A 16,439-nucleotide genomic window follows, 5' to 3' on the forward strand; every position below is an offset into this window, starting at 1 on the left:
TGCCTGGCAGCCTCCTTAATGATCCCTTCGGACCGTGATTTCACAGAATTTAATTTATAAAACAAATAAAGAGTTAAACGTCTCCCTCCGCCGCCGTCTTGCCCCAGCCGCCTCTCGGCGTTGTTGGAGGTTCTCAAGGCCAACGCGACCTCGCGGATGATTTAATAACGATTGTCACTGTGGCCGGCGTTTAGGTTAGGTTTTAGTGTCCTTATAAGGAGTTCCTCAAGTGACTGGCGATTTGGTCTCCATGGGACGAAGAAATCCATTTCGTCTTTTTTGATGGTCGACAAACCTTGTTCTATTAGCTCGGATCTCATTGGAAGCTTGACTCTTGCATTGACTACGGTCTGATTTTCTTGATTTATGACTTCATTTCTATGTTCTATGGACTAAAATTTACGACAACAAGAATTCAACATTTATTTCGAATTGAAACTTGTGAGTGTCGTAGGCATGCAACTGAATATTTGTTATACTCATATCCAAATTTATTTGGTGCCTTCGCAAACAATGTTTTTCGCTTATCTTGTGGATACTTGTTTATCACCACATTCTACCTAAATGCTTTTCATTAAATTTGATTTCTTACGAGGGTCAGGTGTCACAAAATTGCTAAATATAAGTAATTCTCAATTCTCGTTCAGTAAGCAAGTTTGAATGATTTTTAAACTTTTTATGGGAATGAAAATAATAATTGTTCAATTCGACAACAAGGCTACTTAATGTAACTGCGTTTGGCTAATTTAATCGGCATTTTTCGGTGAAATATTTTCCATTTATTGACATTCTCACAAGTATGACTTTTAAAAATGATGGATACGTTTTAAAATCTGCAAAAAATATTATTAAATATGCAGGACATCCCTAAAAACTCTAATGATTCATACTTTTATTTATTTCTCTGATATCGACATTTTCCACAATGAAATATGCTAGTTATTTTAAGAGTTTGAACTAATGCATTCTCCCATTAGGAAAAACTTTTAAATTTCAGTTTTCAAACACATTCAATTCTTACTTCAAATATACTTATATATTGGTATGGTAAGAATATAATGAATGGAAGTGACTCTTTAATGAAATTCTACTAATTAAATATAAGTTCAATACTTATGCCAAAGAGATTGAATCAATAATAAAACAAATGCTTTCGTATATGTCACTTAATAGTTCCATATTTTGTGGAATTGTCTTTGCGTGGCCTTCCCCAATTCATCGATTGCTATTTTTTTTATTAGAAATATTAGGTTATACGAATTGAAATTTTTCTCTCATTTAGGTGTGCAATAAAGATCACTGAATAATGATATGTAGTTATAAGATTAATTTTCTAATGATTCTGTGGTTATTCCGTTCATTCTTCCACATATTGTAGACCAAAATCGTGCGAGAATATATCAGAAACGCACAGTTTTCGTGGTTATATTTTTTTATTATATGTTGGTACTCCGAACTTTCCGACACGGCTTTATCTGTCAATTCATCAATTTGCCTTAAAGAAATCAGTTCTGCCAACCAACATTTTTCAATGCAAAAATAACTAAATGATATTTTTGGGAATATTAATTTCAATAAAAATGCAATGAACTACAGAAAATAATGTATATCTAATACTCGTAAAGAAGGCTCATTCTACACTCATTCCACTCGTTCATTCAAAAACTCGCCACTTCGTGACTCATTTTTGAATTTTGAACTTGTGGAAGAATATCAATGCCTTCTGCACTTGTATTATAAATAACTATTCTTCACAATCATCTTACTTCTCGTTCAATTTTTTGACCTGTCTTCTCTTTTCGACATGTGTAGTTCATGTTCACCTAAAATTAAACCACGCAGAAAGGAACATCGTGAATAAAATATCGGCCATAATCCTTTGAAGTTTCACTTAAAGCTACGTCGAATCTATATATTCCTTATCCGTCTTGAACGTCATCTCCTTATGTTAATTTTCGTCCATTCAATGTTTATGCGATGAGTAACAAGGTATTTATTGAATATTTCAAAAGCTACGTTCGAGTAAATTATTCAGAAGTTACAGCTGGTAATGATATTCAAGACTTGGGAAAAAGTGTGTAAAAACGTATACCTAGGTTGAACGATTATTCAGCATCAGAGCTTGTAGCTCTACTCTCACAGATGCAGAATTTGGTCTGGATCTTTGAGAAAATGTTTAGTTTTCATCGATTTCAAAAAATGTTTTCAATATTTTTAGTTGGATTTGGGAAATAAATGATTACGGTTACGTATATTCGTATAAAAACAAAAATTATTAGTGTTTATTGAAATTCGATTAATTTATTTTAGTTTTTCGTGAGTTGGGGAATATCCTTTTTGAGAGAAATTATTATACTTTAGATTTCCATATTATTGTTTTTATAAAAAGTATTGAGAAACTGGGAATCAATCAACTCAGTTGTCAATTATAAGACGAGATGGGGTAATTGATACACAAAGCTTACTCTACTTTCGAAACGAAATGAAAAGAAAAATTAAATAAAAAAATGTAATGATGACAATAGAATTGGCGAAATATATTTTGATTATTTTATGCTTCCATGTTTATTTCTCGCGTTAAATGAATAAACATTATTATTATTTTTTCCCATTTTCGAAATCAATATTGCCACAGAAACGATAATCAAAGAACCCGCTAGATGATATGAAGCGAAAGAAGCTGAGCATGCCTCAAATTTCATTAACCCGACCTGAAGGAAGGAATTTTTCATAAAAATCCGCCATAAAATCATCGCGCCTATAAAATCGAAAAAAGAAGAAGAGAAATATAGTGGCTCGGCTCAGCCCGACTTATACATATAAAAAAAAAAACTGTCAATTAGCCGACGTTCTGGTCGTTATAACTCCGAGCGGGGAGAAATTCTTCAATATATCGAAATAAAACGTCCCACGGCTGAGGCCGTAAAGATAAGAGGAAGAAGACGAAGGCCATATTGCATATAAAGTTCTCGCGTTCTATGGACGGCTCCCAGTTTTACGCACCGCCATGGGAATGAATACGAATGGATAGATAATGGTTAATCTGGGTAAACGGAAGCGGTTTCTTTATTTGATGACCGATAGGGTCTTGGTCCAGTCGATTTTTATCTGGAAAGGCATCGGGGTCGGGCCCCTTTTGTCTGGATCATCTCGGATGAGATTTGTACGCGATAGAAATCAGAATTCTAGATGAATTCTTGACTCCTGACCAGCAAGTCAAGATAGTGTTAGGATAAACAACTTTCAAGGTTTTGGCTGTACCACTGGCAAAATGTCCTTGGAACATAGATTTACGTTTACACTTACACCTTATATGGAAACGAAATTTCTTGCCTTCCTTTATTGTCCCATTTTTACTTGTTTCTTCTGCCGATGTTTTCGGAGTTATCTCATTTTGCCTTTTAATTTTATATTTATTAATTTCGTTTTTTTTTGCTTTTCAACGGTTCCAATAACCTTTCGGTCTGTTTCTTTCATATCTATTCATTGGTTTCTATCTTCAATTCGTATATTTTATCTTTTGGATTCTCCTGTCGCAGGGAATTCTTTTGACATATCTAATTATAACGGATGTTTTTTTTCAATGTATATAACTTTAAGTTGTCGAGTGATTTGTACTCAGTTTGGTTTGGCAATTTATCATGAATAGACTAACGCCTGAACAATTTCATTTCGAAAATAATGGTTCTGTGCGGAAAACGTATGGCGCACTTCGTCCATTTTATTTTGTTTAGCGATGAAGCGCACTTCTGGTTGAATGGCTACGTCAACAAACAAAACTGCCGCATTTGGAGTGAAGCTAATCCTCAAGTGTACACCGTTACATCCAGAAAAACTGACTGTTTGGTGCGCTTTATGGGCTGGTGGAATCATTGGTCCGTACTTCTTCAAAAACGATGATGGCCAGAACGTTACAGTCAATGGTGATCGGTTTAGAGCCATGATCACTAACTTTTTCATTCCTGAATTGAACAACTATGATGTCCAGGAGCTGTGGTTCCAACAAGACGGCGCAACATGTCACACAGCTCGTGCCAAAATCGATTTATTGAAAGATACGTTTGGTGACCGCCTAATTTCACGTTTCGGACCTGTGAATTGGCCTCCAAGATTTTGTGATTTATACCGCTAGACTACTTTCTGTGGGGCTATGTAAAGTTATTGGTCTATGCAGATAAGCCACAAACCCTTGACCATTTGGAAGACAACATTCGCCGTGTTATTGAGATATACGGCCACAAATGTTGGGAAAAGTCATCGAAAATTGGACGTCCAGGCTGGACTACATCCGAGCCAGCCGTGGCGGTCATATGCCAGAAATCATATTTAAAATGTAATGCCACAAGATTATCTTGCGGATAAATAAAATTCATGTCAATCGAATAATCCATCGTTGTTTAATTGCAAGTTCTATAGCTCTAAAAAAAAACACCCTTCAGAAGAAGCGTTTTAAAAATATGTTGATTATTGAGTACAAAAATAAATACGTAATGTTTATCATTCAATTTCTGGGTTTTTTTTTCGACATAGCGTAGATATATTCCTTTTATTATTATAGCGCTGAAGGAACATTTTTATAGATCCTACTTCAACAAGACCATTAACAAAAATCCAACAAACTAAAAGACAAGGTTGTTTGTTCAACTTTATGACCCTTTCGCTCCAATCCCTGTATCGTCGAAGAGATACAACAGTTCCTAGGTTGAAAAATGTGGTCCATGCAGACGACATCGAAGTTCATCTCTTGGACAGCGATAACTCAAGACGCACGGGTGGCTATCTAGCGGTTACCGGTCGGACTAAAGACAGCAATTTTACATTAACGTAGCGAGGTATCTAGACGCTACCGTAGAGATAAGAATCCAGTCGGCCAAGACGAATGGCGTGCGTTTTCAGCGCGGCCGTCTTCGACCGATCAGCTGCGCCGCTTTTCCTTTTAACACAAATGCATATATATTCAAGAAGAGTGATAATACAGTACTTAACTGGTGTTGAAATGTTAAATAATATGAGGCGGTCTCATTGAAGTCAGCGATGGCGGCCTTATAAGGAGCGGGTTTATTATTTTTATAAAGAGATTCGGGGAAACCGTGGGCTGGCAGACGAATAAAAATCGGGGAAGGCGATGACGCGAGGGGATTTTTATCGGCGGTGCGAACGACCTTGTGTGAATTTCGATCGGGGGACTTTATGACTGTTTAATTTCGGTCGAGCCGAGGTGAGGACTTGCTGAGGTCGTTATCGGATCAAACAGTTAATTCGGATCCCGCAGTTAAACGATTCTGAGTACTGTCAGATCCTCCAGATGGCGCTGTTCCGAGAATTGCGACATCTGGGTTATAAAACGCTAACTGAAGTATCCCATCGAAATAACTATTCATTTTTTAGTATTCGAGATAAATGTGGTTTTATATATATTATGCTTTCGCTATTTTCTTTAAGGTATAGGTTGAATGCGATAGCTCCTAGAGGGCAATTAATATGTTAGGAGTAGTAAAAAGGTATCCATTATTTTTAACTGTATCTCGCGTTGTATGAGTCCGATCGGGTTTCACTAGATATCGTTAGAAAGATGAGATTTTTTACTACAAAAACTTCCCTGACAGTTTTGTGATCAGTTGACTCAGTTAAGATTAAGAAAATACGCTATATTTTTCTTCGATACAGCCGATAAGGCATTAAACCAGGCGGCTAAAGATGTAAACATGATCCTAATAGTGTTACAGTGTAATTTCGATGTCAAAAATGTACCACGCACTGGAAGGCCAACTGCCGATGAAATCATTGACATTGCAGAACCAAAAGTCACTGTTTCGGTTTCCCAAAAGCTTAAGATTGAACAAAAATCTTTTTGTAATCATTTGCATAAGATTGAACTCAAGAAGAAGCTCAATGTAAGGGTACCACAAGAGCTGATGCAAAAAACCTCATAGACCGAATTTCCATCTTCGATTTGCTGCTAAATACCAACAAAATCGATCAATTTTTGAAGCGGTTGGTGACTGGTGATGAAAATTGGAACACTTACGACAACGTTAAGTGAAAACGGTCGTAATCGAAACGCGGTGAGCTGGTGGAAACGGTGACCAAGCTAGGATTGACGGCCAGGAAGGTTTTGCTGTGTGTTTTCATTCAAATACAGAAAAACCTAATATATATGAAAAATAATTGGCGAAAGCATCCAGTTGTAAACTTGTCAAAGCTATATTAAAAAATGGGGGTCCATACATATCTCAAATCGGTTAAATGTTGATAGAGTTATAATAATAATAGTACCTCCATTTGTAAAAAAAGGGAAATAGATGATATAAGTCTAGCTTAGGCTACTTCTTTTAACAAGAATCAATAAAATTAAGAAAACATATGATAAAATCGTGGAGACAAGAAACAATAACCATGAAGCAGCAATGATAACAATAGTGGAAATTGTTCTCTTAATAACTCTTCCCTCAACATTGTTCTTAGTGAGCAAACAAAGAGCAGCTCACATAAAATTAAATAAACATTGTGTACCTTCACTGCATTATAAGTGAAGGAGCGCTGAAACATGGCTGAACGGAAGCTTGGCAACATCCGCCTTTGTTCATGCCAAAAATCAACTTTTTCCTCAAAAAGGTACACGAAAAGAACAACTCAAAATTCTCTGATACCGTTATCGTCATCTGAAGCAGAAAAATATAAAGAGAATATTATCGAATAAGCCGCTATGGAGGTAAAATTTTTGTTTATAACCCACCCCAGACGTTATATGTAAATCGTTTTACAAAATGAATGTACATAATATTATTCGAACAGCAACGATTAGATTCAATAGAACTTCTAATAAACACGCATCGAACCACGACGCCTCATTGCTCCTGAAATATTGAATCGTTCGAGAACCTAATGGTCAACTTAGAATTCAATCCGACCCGACCACAAATCACGTCCATTTGCATGTGCTAATTGACGCAGCCGCCGAGCGGACACGATCCGCATCCATCAGACTTTTTTCCCGTACCCGTCCGAAGTGTCCGAAAGATCATGCGCCACTCGGCCCCCCTAGACGTCGGATCAGATCGCGGTACGATATAATTAGCGTACCAACCTTAGATTATTTACACCAAGATAGAGCATAGTGAGAGAGAAAACGTGGCCGAAATAAGATAGCAATATGTTTATTATTTTCGTCAAAATCAAAACACATTCCCGCAGCTCCCTATTGGTGGCTTTCTACCACGTGACCTGGACGTGCGAATGAATTTCATTATGGCCGCCTTCTTTGACAGCTGATGCTTAGGTGCAACAAGTTCAAACTCATCGTTTTGAGTTAACCAAGTGATTTTTGTAGTGAAAACGAGGTTGGACAATAATTATTTGCTGTATTAAGCTGAAAAATGGTTAATTCCTGTGTGATATGTAAAAAAAGCACCAGTAAAGACTGCGGGCGATCCATACATCGGTAAGTAAACACAACAAATAATAATTTACCATAGGCGTAGCTAGGAATACCTAGCTCTCAATATAAGCATATTGTAAACTTATTTTAAAATTTGATTTGGATAATATGAACATCTAAATATAATATTTCTAATTTCAGTTCCAGTAGCACATCTCCAGATGAAAGGCCTGTGACTCCAGAACCATTAGATACTAATAAGCTAGGTAGTGTCAGGGAATCCTCAAAACTGAGTAATTCTGAACTATCCAGAACTTTAACAGCTAGTGATTTGTCTGCTACACTGACTACTTCAGATTTATCTGCTACATTGACTGCTTCAGATTTATCTGATACATTAACCGCTTCAGATTTATCTGCTTTTTTGACCGATACAGAATCCTCTGGTGCTTTGACAGTTTCAGAATTGTCCGGTACTATGACAGCTTCAGAATCGTCAAGCAACTTGGTATCCTCGGAAGTATTAACAGTAGCACATCCAACTACGTAAGTTTTACTTAATTTTATATTTATAATATTGCAAAATATATTCTGGTTCATTATATAAAACCTTCTTATTTCAGTTCTGAAGCTAAAAGTTCTGTACCAAGACCAAGAAAAAGAAAATGTTTTGTTGGTGATGTAAGGGATGAAGATTTCAGGACACCAAAACAAGGAAAATTTGCCTTCTCCCTTGCTAAACGAAAAATTGCAGAACAGAAAAAGAAACTGAAAGCATTGAGGATGAAGAACAGAAGACTGCAACAGAAAATTTCAGATATTTCAGGACTACTGAATAATTTGAGGGAAATGAACCTTATATCCGATAATGCTCAAGATTATATAGAGGTAAGTAAGATTCAGCTTTGCATATATTTGTGGAATGTAATTATTTTCAATATTTCAGGCATCGTTACCAGGTCCTAGTAGAGATATGGTAAATAGACTCATAAGGGGATCAAAAAATCAGAAATTTACACCTTCTCTACGAGCATTTGCCCTATCATTACATTTTTACTCGCCTAGGGCCTATAATTATGTTAGGGAAAAATTCAATAATTCACTTCCACACCCAAAGACTATTTCTAAGTGGTATCAGACCATCGATGGAACTCCTGGCTTCACAACTGAAGCCCTCAGTGCATTGAAGAACAAAGTGCAGCAGTCTGCGGGAGAACAAATTTATTGCAATCTGGTGATTGACGAGATGGCCATTAGAAAAAAAATCGAATTTATTGCTGGTAAATTTTATGGATCAATAAGTTTTGGAGAAAAACCTGAAGTGGATACTTTACCAGAAGCTAAGGAAGCACTTGTGTTTTTAGTTACCTGCATCAATGGTCACTGGAAAATTCCAGTAGGCTATTTTTTGATAGATGGATTATCAAGCAGAGAAAGAGCCAATTTGGTAATTAACTGTCTGGAGTTTTTGAATGAAGTAAATTTGAGAATAACTTCTGTTACTTTTGATGGAGCAGCTTCGAATTTGAATATGGCGAGTCATTTGGGTGCTGATTTTTCGAATCCTCAATCATTGAAGACTCACTTTGAACATCCAGTCACCAAAGAGAAGGTATTAATTTTTCTTGACCCTTGTCACATGCTCAAACTCTTGAGGAATTGTTTAGGAGACAGTAAGATTTTGAAAACAAAAAATGATAAATTAATCAAATGGACCTATCTTGAAGAACTTGTGAATCTCCAAGACACAGAAGGATTGAATGCAGCAACGAAGATAAGAAAACGTCATTTACATTTTGTGAAAGAAAAAATGAGAGTGAAGATTGCTGCGCAGACATTCAGCAGGAGTGTGTCGGATGCTCTTAAATTCCTTGAGTTTGATTTGAAATTGACAAATTTTAAAGGTGCTGAAGAGACTGCAAATTTCTGTCTCTTAGTTAATGATTTATTTGACATCTTGAACTCAAGAAATAAATTCTCTCCATATACATATAAGAGGGCATTATCTTTTGAAAACATTGATTTATACGTGGAAAGGTTTTCTGAAGCAAAAGAATACTTCATGGAACTGACTTTGAATGGAACACCAGTATTATCTTCAAGAAGGAAAACAGGGTTTCTAGGGTTTTTAATATGTATGGAGAGTCTTGAGGAAATATTTAGAATGTATGTGGTGTCAAAAAAATTAGACTTTTTATTGACCTATAAGTTCTCTCAAGACCATCTGGAGGTATTTTTTGGTGCTATCAGGAGTCTGAATGGATACAACAACAATCCCACAGCCAGACAATTTCAGTCAGCATATAAAAAGTTGTTGATAGCAAGGGAAGTGAGAGGTGCTGATTCTGGAAATGTTGTTAATTTGGACAATACATCAATTCTTCATGTTTCGTCATATAAAAAAATAACAATAAATGATCATAAGGAGGACTTGGAGGAGACTGAAGAGTATAAAAATTTGTGTGCAGCGTTAAATGATCATGATTACTTTGGTTCTTCAGGATGGCAATTATCTTCATATATACAGGATGTTTTAATTTATATAGCAGGATTCGTTGTCAAGTCATTGAAAAAATGTATCACTTGCTCAAAATGTCTTGATATGTTGGAGACTTGTGAAACATATTCATTTCTACAGAAAAGAAAAACGTATGGCAATTTATTCAAGGCATCCAAATTTGTCATTAAGATATGCACACAAGCAGAAAAAACAATAAGATATATGATTTCTAACAACCCTAATATTTTGAGTACAAAGTCTGAAAATTTAATCAATAAGTTGATTCATAATTGTATTGTCTGTTTACCAGATGATGTTTTGAATGCATTTGGCAATCATGTATTTGATGAAGGGTTTCTAGAAAGTCATGAATTGCCTTTGATAAAACTGATATTGAAAAGATATTTCACTATAAGAATTCACCACGAGACAAGAAAAATGAGCGATCAAGTGGTGAATCGAGTAAGAAGCATGCTCACACATCTGATTTTGTATCAGAATCAATAAGTTTTTTTTTTATCTTTACAATTGTTAGTTTTAAGTTTTAGGGTGATCAGGGTGTATAAAACACTCTTTTTTGATTGTGTACTTTTCGATCCTGTTTGGATTCAATTACCAAGGACTATAGCAGTAGTAGATATGGATTCTTAGTTATTTTATTATAAACATTTCTGAAGAATCGATTATCAGTATATTTTAGTTACCTATCGTATTTCTTCAAATCATTATTGTAAAAATCATTTATTTTATGTTACATGTTATTTTTTATGGAAGTTATTAATACATCCTTGCTTGATAATCAATCCTGATTATGCAGGCTTTCAAGTTTCAATTGCTATTCCACTATAAATACTGATTCTCCGTCCATTCCATTGCAAAACTCACAAAATTCCAATCATCTATCTTATATAGTGGAACAAAACTATACATTCATAATATCATTTGCTCTCAAAGGTGCAGGTAATGGATGGACAAGGTTTCAGTAAGTAAGTAAGGCCTATTACAGCATTAATGAGAACTGATATGATTATACTTCACACTTGATGTAAAACTGACCTATCTAATACATTTTCATGTCGAACTGGATCAATAAATTTATTGTTATTTTTGTTATTCAATTTAACATAGTATTCAGGTGTAATACCCTTAAATTTCAAACCTTTGCAGTCAAATGAGCTCCATTTGTAATAACATGGTGGTCCCCAATAAAAATCTGGACTCACCTCAGAACAAGATATCAAGCTGTGTTAAAATCCAAATTTAGATACAGCATCATCTTGTATGGTAATAACCTACCATGCAGCCTTATTGAAAAGTGACCTGAATAGATGTATTCGATATAATAGGATTGTTAATAAAATCATTGATAATGATATAACATTCAATTGTATAGGTATTTGTAATTATTAAAACCAGAACAACAATATTTGAATATCATATTTGCTATTTCAAATCTCTTTTCATATTGAATATTTTTTCGAATCGAAAATATGCCTGCACTATAAAAATTCTGCGTATAACAATGATTTAGAATAAGATGAAAACATCGGGAAGGTTAACAAAATTCATAAAAATAATGACATTAATTATGCATCCAATGAAATAATAATTAAAGATTCGATAACCTTTGAAGGATTTATTTCTATTCTTAACAAATTTTTAGATCCACGCCACTGACTTCTATTTACGACAACACACTTTGTTTGTAAACAAACAGTGTTTATTATGGGAACAAAACATTCAGTTCATCTAGTAAGGGATTGCTCCATCTTGTTGTAAATAATCTAAGGTACCAACCTCCCCACCGTTCCCGATACGAGCCGATTCGCCGCGGTTTGCCCCGAGCGTGCATAGAGGGCGATACGAGTGCGGTCCGACTATCTCCGCCAATATCTACCGGATATTCAAATGTTGGTACGCGTGAGAGCCCGGTCCGCGTGCAGGACCACACAGGCAAGTCGACAGACCTCGCACAAATCATCCATACGGATGGAAAAACGAAGAACTGGTTTGCCGTCGTCGTCGTCCGCTCCGAGACTACTGAAATATGCATATTTTCGTATCGGAGATCTGTGTTCCGTAACACACATAAGGGCGGACGCGTCTTCTTCTTCTTCTTGCTCTTCTTCTTCTTCTAGGGTTCGAGATGCCTCACCGTTTATCTGTCGCAGCATCGACAACGGAATGCTAGCTGGCGCCAGCGTTTGGACCCGTGGTCTACTGTCGGACAGCTCGTTGCTAAGGGGCTAACTCATGGGTTTCGATTACGTCCTTTTCGCTGCCAGTCGAAATGCGCGATCGAACTTCGATATAAAGTTAACGAATATTACAGGCAGTTGATGGCTCTTTATCTTCACAAAATTATTTTTTTCGGATCTTATATTATGTGTCTATCTATCCATTCATTTTTGAGTCGTCCTTCTTTCATAAAAACTATGGTCCACTGTTTATCAAACTCTGATCGAAGAACGGCCGTTTCTTCATTGAATCTTCATTTGTCTTTCGATTTGCAGGATTATTCATATTATAATATAAAAAAACGAACGTTCGAAGATAGAAACTTCCATCACACACGAACCATATATAAAAATAAGTTCTTTGAAGAAATAAAGGAGTAAATTCGAAGAAATTTCTTTATTTGGATCTTGCTTTGCCATATCCAATCACTTATTCGCACTGTTTCATTGAATAGACCAAAAATGAATGACTCTTTGGAAGCTTCAATCAGATAGAGTGCTCTGATCAGTTTTCGGAGAACTGCTTGGTTTGTTTGTTGTCGTTTGATTTCTCTTTGAATTGTCAAACATGTTTATCTCACAGGAAGAAAGTTCTGTAATCATCAATGTTTTAAGTTTTGTAGATTCAGTTTTCTGATTACAAATCTTAAATCAAAACTGCATGGTATGCCTTACTTTTAAAATATGTGCGTCCAAAGTTTCATTGTTAATAAAGTGAATATAAATAACTGTTAACCTGCAAAGTTTTTTGAATAAGCGAAAAAGCAATATTAACATACATACAGGGTGTAACTGAATAAGTGTAAAACATTTAAGGAGGTGATTCCTCATCGAAAAAAAGATAGGATCTTTCATATAAAGAAACTTCATTGGAGCATCCCTTGTTAAGATACAGCCCCTTAAAGGGGGTACATAAAATTTGTAATGTTTGAAGGTAGACATATTGAACATTCACTATGATTTCTACATGTTGTGTGTTTTGTTATTAATAACTTAGTTTTGTTTATTACCCTTTAATCGTTTAATGCAGGTACTAACTACAAAATAACAATAAATCCAGTTCGCATTTATGACGATGTATCTCTGTAGTTGTTCGTAAAATAATGTTTTGCTGCTTACTGGTTTATTTTGGGCAAAAAACCCAAGAGACATTTTTTGTTTAGAATGAAACAGGCTATCGGAAATAAATTTTTAAATGGTAAACAAATAATAAGACAAAAAGTTACATTGGAAATAAATTTTAGGGGTTACGTTTTTCACCCCTTACAACCATGGGGTAAACCAAATAAATTACTGGCTAAGTGTCTTTTTGGTAGTACAAAACGTCAGGTTAATTTCAATATTGTAACTTTTTCAGTGCTTGTGAAAAAAATTGTTATACAAATTTTATGTACCCCCTTTAAGGGGCTGTATCTTAACAAGGGATGCTCCAATGAAGTTTCTTTATATGAAAGATCCTATCTTTTTTTCGATGAGGAATCACCTCCTTAAATGTTTTACACTTATTCAGTTACACCCTGTATATAATATGCTTGGAAGGCTCAGAATGTTATCTGAAAGATAATCAGATGGTTCAGAGGGTTATCACTTCAGAAAAACATAACTGGAGTGTTTATAAATCGGGTAGAAAGCCATTTATTTTGGTAACTTTCTGTTTTTCGCAAAAAAAAAGCACTGATGTAAATTGAAAATATTCGTAAAAAAACCTACAAAAAATCATTACAAAAGAGGAAAAATTCTAATTTTGTGAAAATTTTTAAACGGACTAGCATGAACTTCCTCTCGCCGAAAGTTGAAACTATTGTATCATTCTTAACTTCTACTGATCGTTCAATCGTTCTCACAGCACCGCACATTATTTTTGTCCCTCTTCTTTTAGTTAAATATTGACACATCACGACTAAGACTCGTTTCACACTTATACGGTGCGATTCGGTTCGGTGCGTATTCGATTCGTTTTCGGTAGCCGTCGGAAAAGTGTGAAACGATGATACGGTGTGTGTTTGGTACCTAATAGATAACTGATAGAACCAAAAGCCCCCTCGACACGAATCGGTTTCGTTCGGTTTCCATTCGGGTCCAGAGTTCACAAAAGCAATTGGTCGTTTACACACATACGGTTTAGTTTCGGTTCGGTCACGTTTTCGGCAAAGGAAAATATTATTTTATTTTCAATTTCTCATTTTAAATTTTACATTTGGAAATGTCTGATTCACTTGACATTGATATTGAGCGGCTGATTACATCAGTCCAATCAGTCCAGTCGTGAAATAAAACCTTATACTAACCGAGTGTGTGTGAAGAGTTTTCATTCATTTTAGGCGCTACCGAAAACGAATCGAAACGAGTCTAAGTCACGTGGTGGTGTTCCCTCTCAAGACCATGAAGATTTTTATGTGTAGATGTGACTCTCATGATTGTGTTTCTGTCTGACTTTACACTTTTAGGTTCAGATTGATTTGCCATTCGAATGACCGAAAGCTTGGCGACATTCAATAAATAGCTTAACTCAGATCCCAGGGGCTTTCTTTCCCTAGAAAAATATATTTATATTTTCCCGTGTAGAAACTACATAACTCAGTTTCTATATACGTAAATAAGGATGGCCCACATGAATATTTTCTGATGACGATATCTGCATCTCAAATTAATGAAATGAACGTTAGTTACTGTAACTGCAATTGAAGCGCATTGTGTTTTGATTTGTGGACAAGGAGAATGGAAGAGAGATTGAGGTTTGTTATGATGCTTACTATTCTGAAAGCAATTGAAGACCAGCCTACTTGTGCTAGTAGATCATGACTGAGTCGTCGTCAAGAATATTTGGACGATGTCAAAACCTAGAGAGATGGAGCAGGCATCTGCATATATTTAATTCACAAATGTTCGAAAAAATTCTGATCGGTAGAAACATTAGTCGGGAATCGACGACGAATCGAGAGACATGTTAATCTGTTGATATTTGGACGTGAAGCTGGACGAACCGTCCAGCGGCCGATAACAGGTTCCCGTTTCGATTAAATCGACGATCCCCTCTTAATTGGCCCGCCGATTTCCCGCCAGGCATCGACCGCACGCATAAATAACGAAACTACAAATGTAAAATTTCAGCTGATCAGCGCAGAACGGACGTGTAAAGATTCGCAAAGCGGGCGAAACGACCCGGTAACATATAACATAAAGAAGCGGCCACTTTGACGGCGATCATCGGATATTATTTATATTTGTATTAAGACACCGCTCGGTGTGAGGCTCGAAATATTAAAATGAGCCTTTCCCCCCACGGCCGGCCGTTATGGCAGAGCTCACGTCAGGCGAACGGGCATAATTTTCGCATTTGGATTCACCGACTATCGTCCCCGTTCCTGAAAACGCTCATTTACCTACCCAACTGAGGTTCCTGGAATGTCGCTCGAGGTTTTTACCCAGAACCCTGACTCGATTCGCTATGAGTAAGACGAATCACTTCATTCTGTCGAAAACCTCAAAGTACATTCTTTTTTTGAAATCGTTCAAAAATACCTACTTCCTGTGGAACACAAATTATGCTAAGACCCACATTTTTCTGCACCGAAAACGATCCGACTTAGCATAATTTTTTCTACCCAAGCCGCCGAAATCAGTTCCTACTGGCTTTTTCTTAACAATTAAAAACATTATTATGCATATCGAACCTGTATTATCACTATTTTTTATATGTATAAGATTTGTTGCAGTTTGTACAATTATTAACATAACCTTACTACTATCTGAAAAGTTAGATCCTTCCTTGAAGTGTTATGTTACCTGAACAGTCAGCGACGTTAACATACACTGCGCAAAAAAATTAACGCACATTCTGAAAATCTCAATTTTAATGAAAGTTAACTCTACATTGACTTTATAACTTATTTTTTATGTTCTCTCGGGAAGGTTTTGAACGAAACAAGACACATTAAATGGAAGAAAAATTCAGGATCTCACCGAATCTTATGTGAAAGAAGAGAAATAAATAATTTTCAAAATACTGGAATGATGATAAGTGATTTAATACTTGGTATTTCCACCCCTTGCGTTAATTACAGCTCGGCAACGACGGTTCATACTCAAAATGAGTGATCTTAAAATGTTCTGATCTAATCCTTCCCAGATTTCTCTGTGTTGGATTCCTACGTCATTAAGAGTAGCTGGATGATTTTCTGAACTTCTCAGCCTTCTATTCTGCTCAATCGGATTGAGATCTGGACTTCTTGCTGGCCATTCCATTTGAGAGACTTCAACCTCTTCAAGGTACTCCTGAACGATGCGCGCACGATGGGGTCTGGCATTATCGTCCATAAAAATG

At 36.0% G+C, this 16,439-nt stretch overlaps 1 protein-coding gene across 6 annotated transcripts in view; it reads left to right on the forward strand.

Annotated features, from left to right (window-relative positions):
* LOC123674581 (optomotor-blind protein) overlaps positions 1–16,439 on the forward strand; it is a 133,331-nt gene that overhangs the window by 101,074 nt on the left and 15,818 nt on the right. The window lies entirely within an intron of this gene.

The sequence above is a fragment of the Harmonia axyridis genome, chromosome 3 (assembly GCF_914767665.1).
Source record: "Harmonia axyridis chromosome 3, icHarAxyr1.1, whole genome shotgun sequence".
Classification (NCBI taxonomy): domain Eukaryota; kingdom Metazoa; phylum Arthropoda; class Insecta; order Coleoptera; family Coccinellidae; genus Harmonia; species Harmonia axyridis.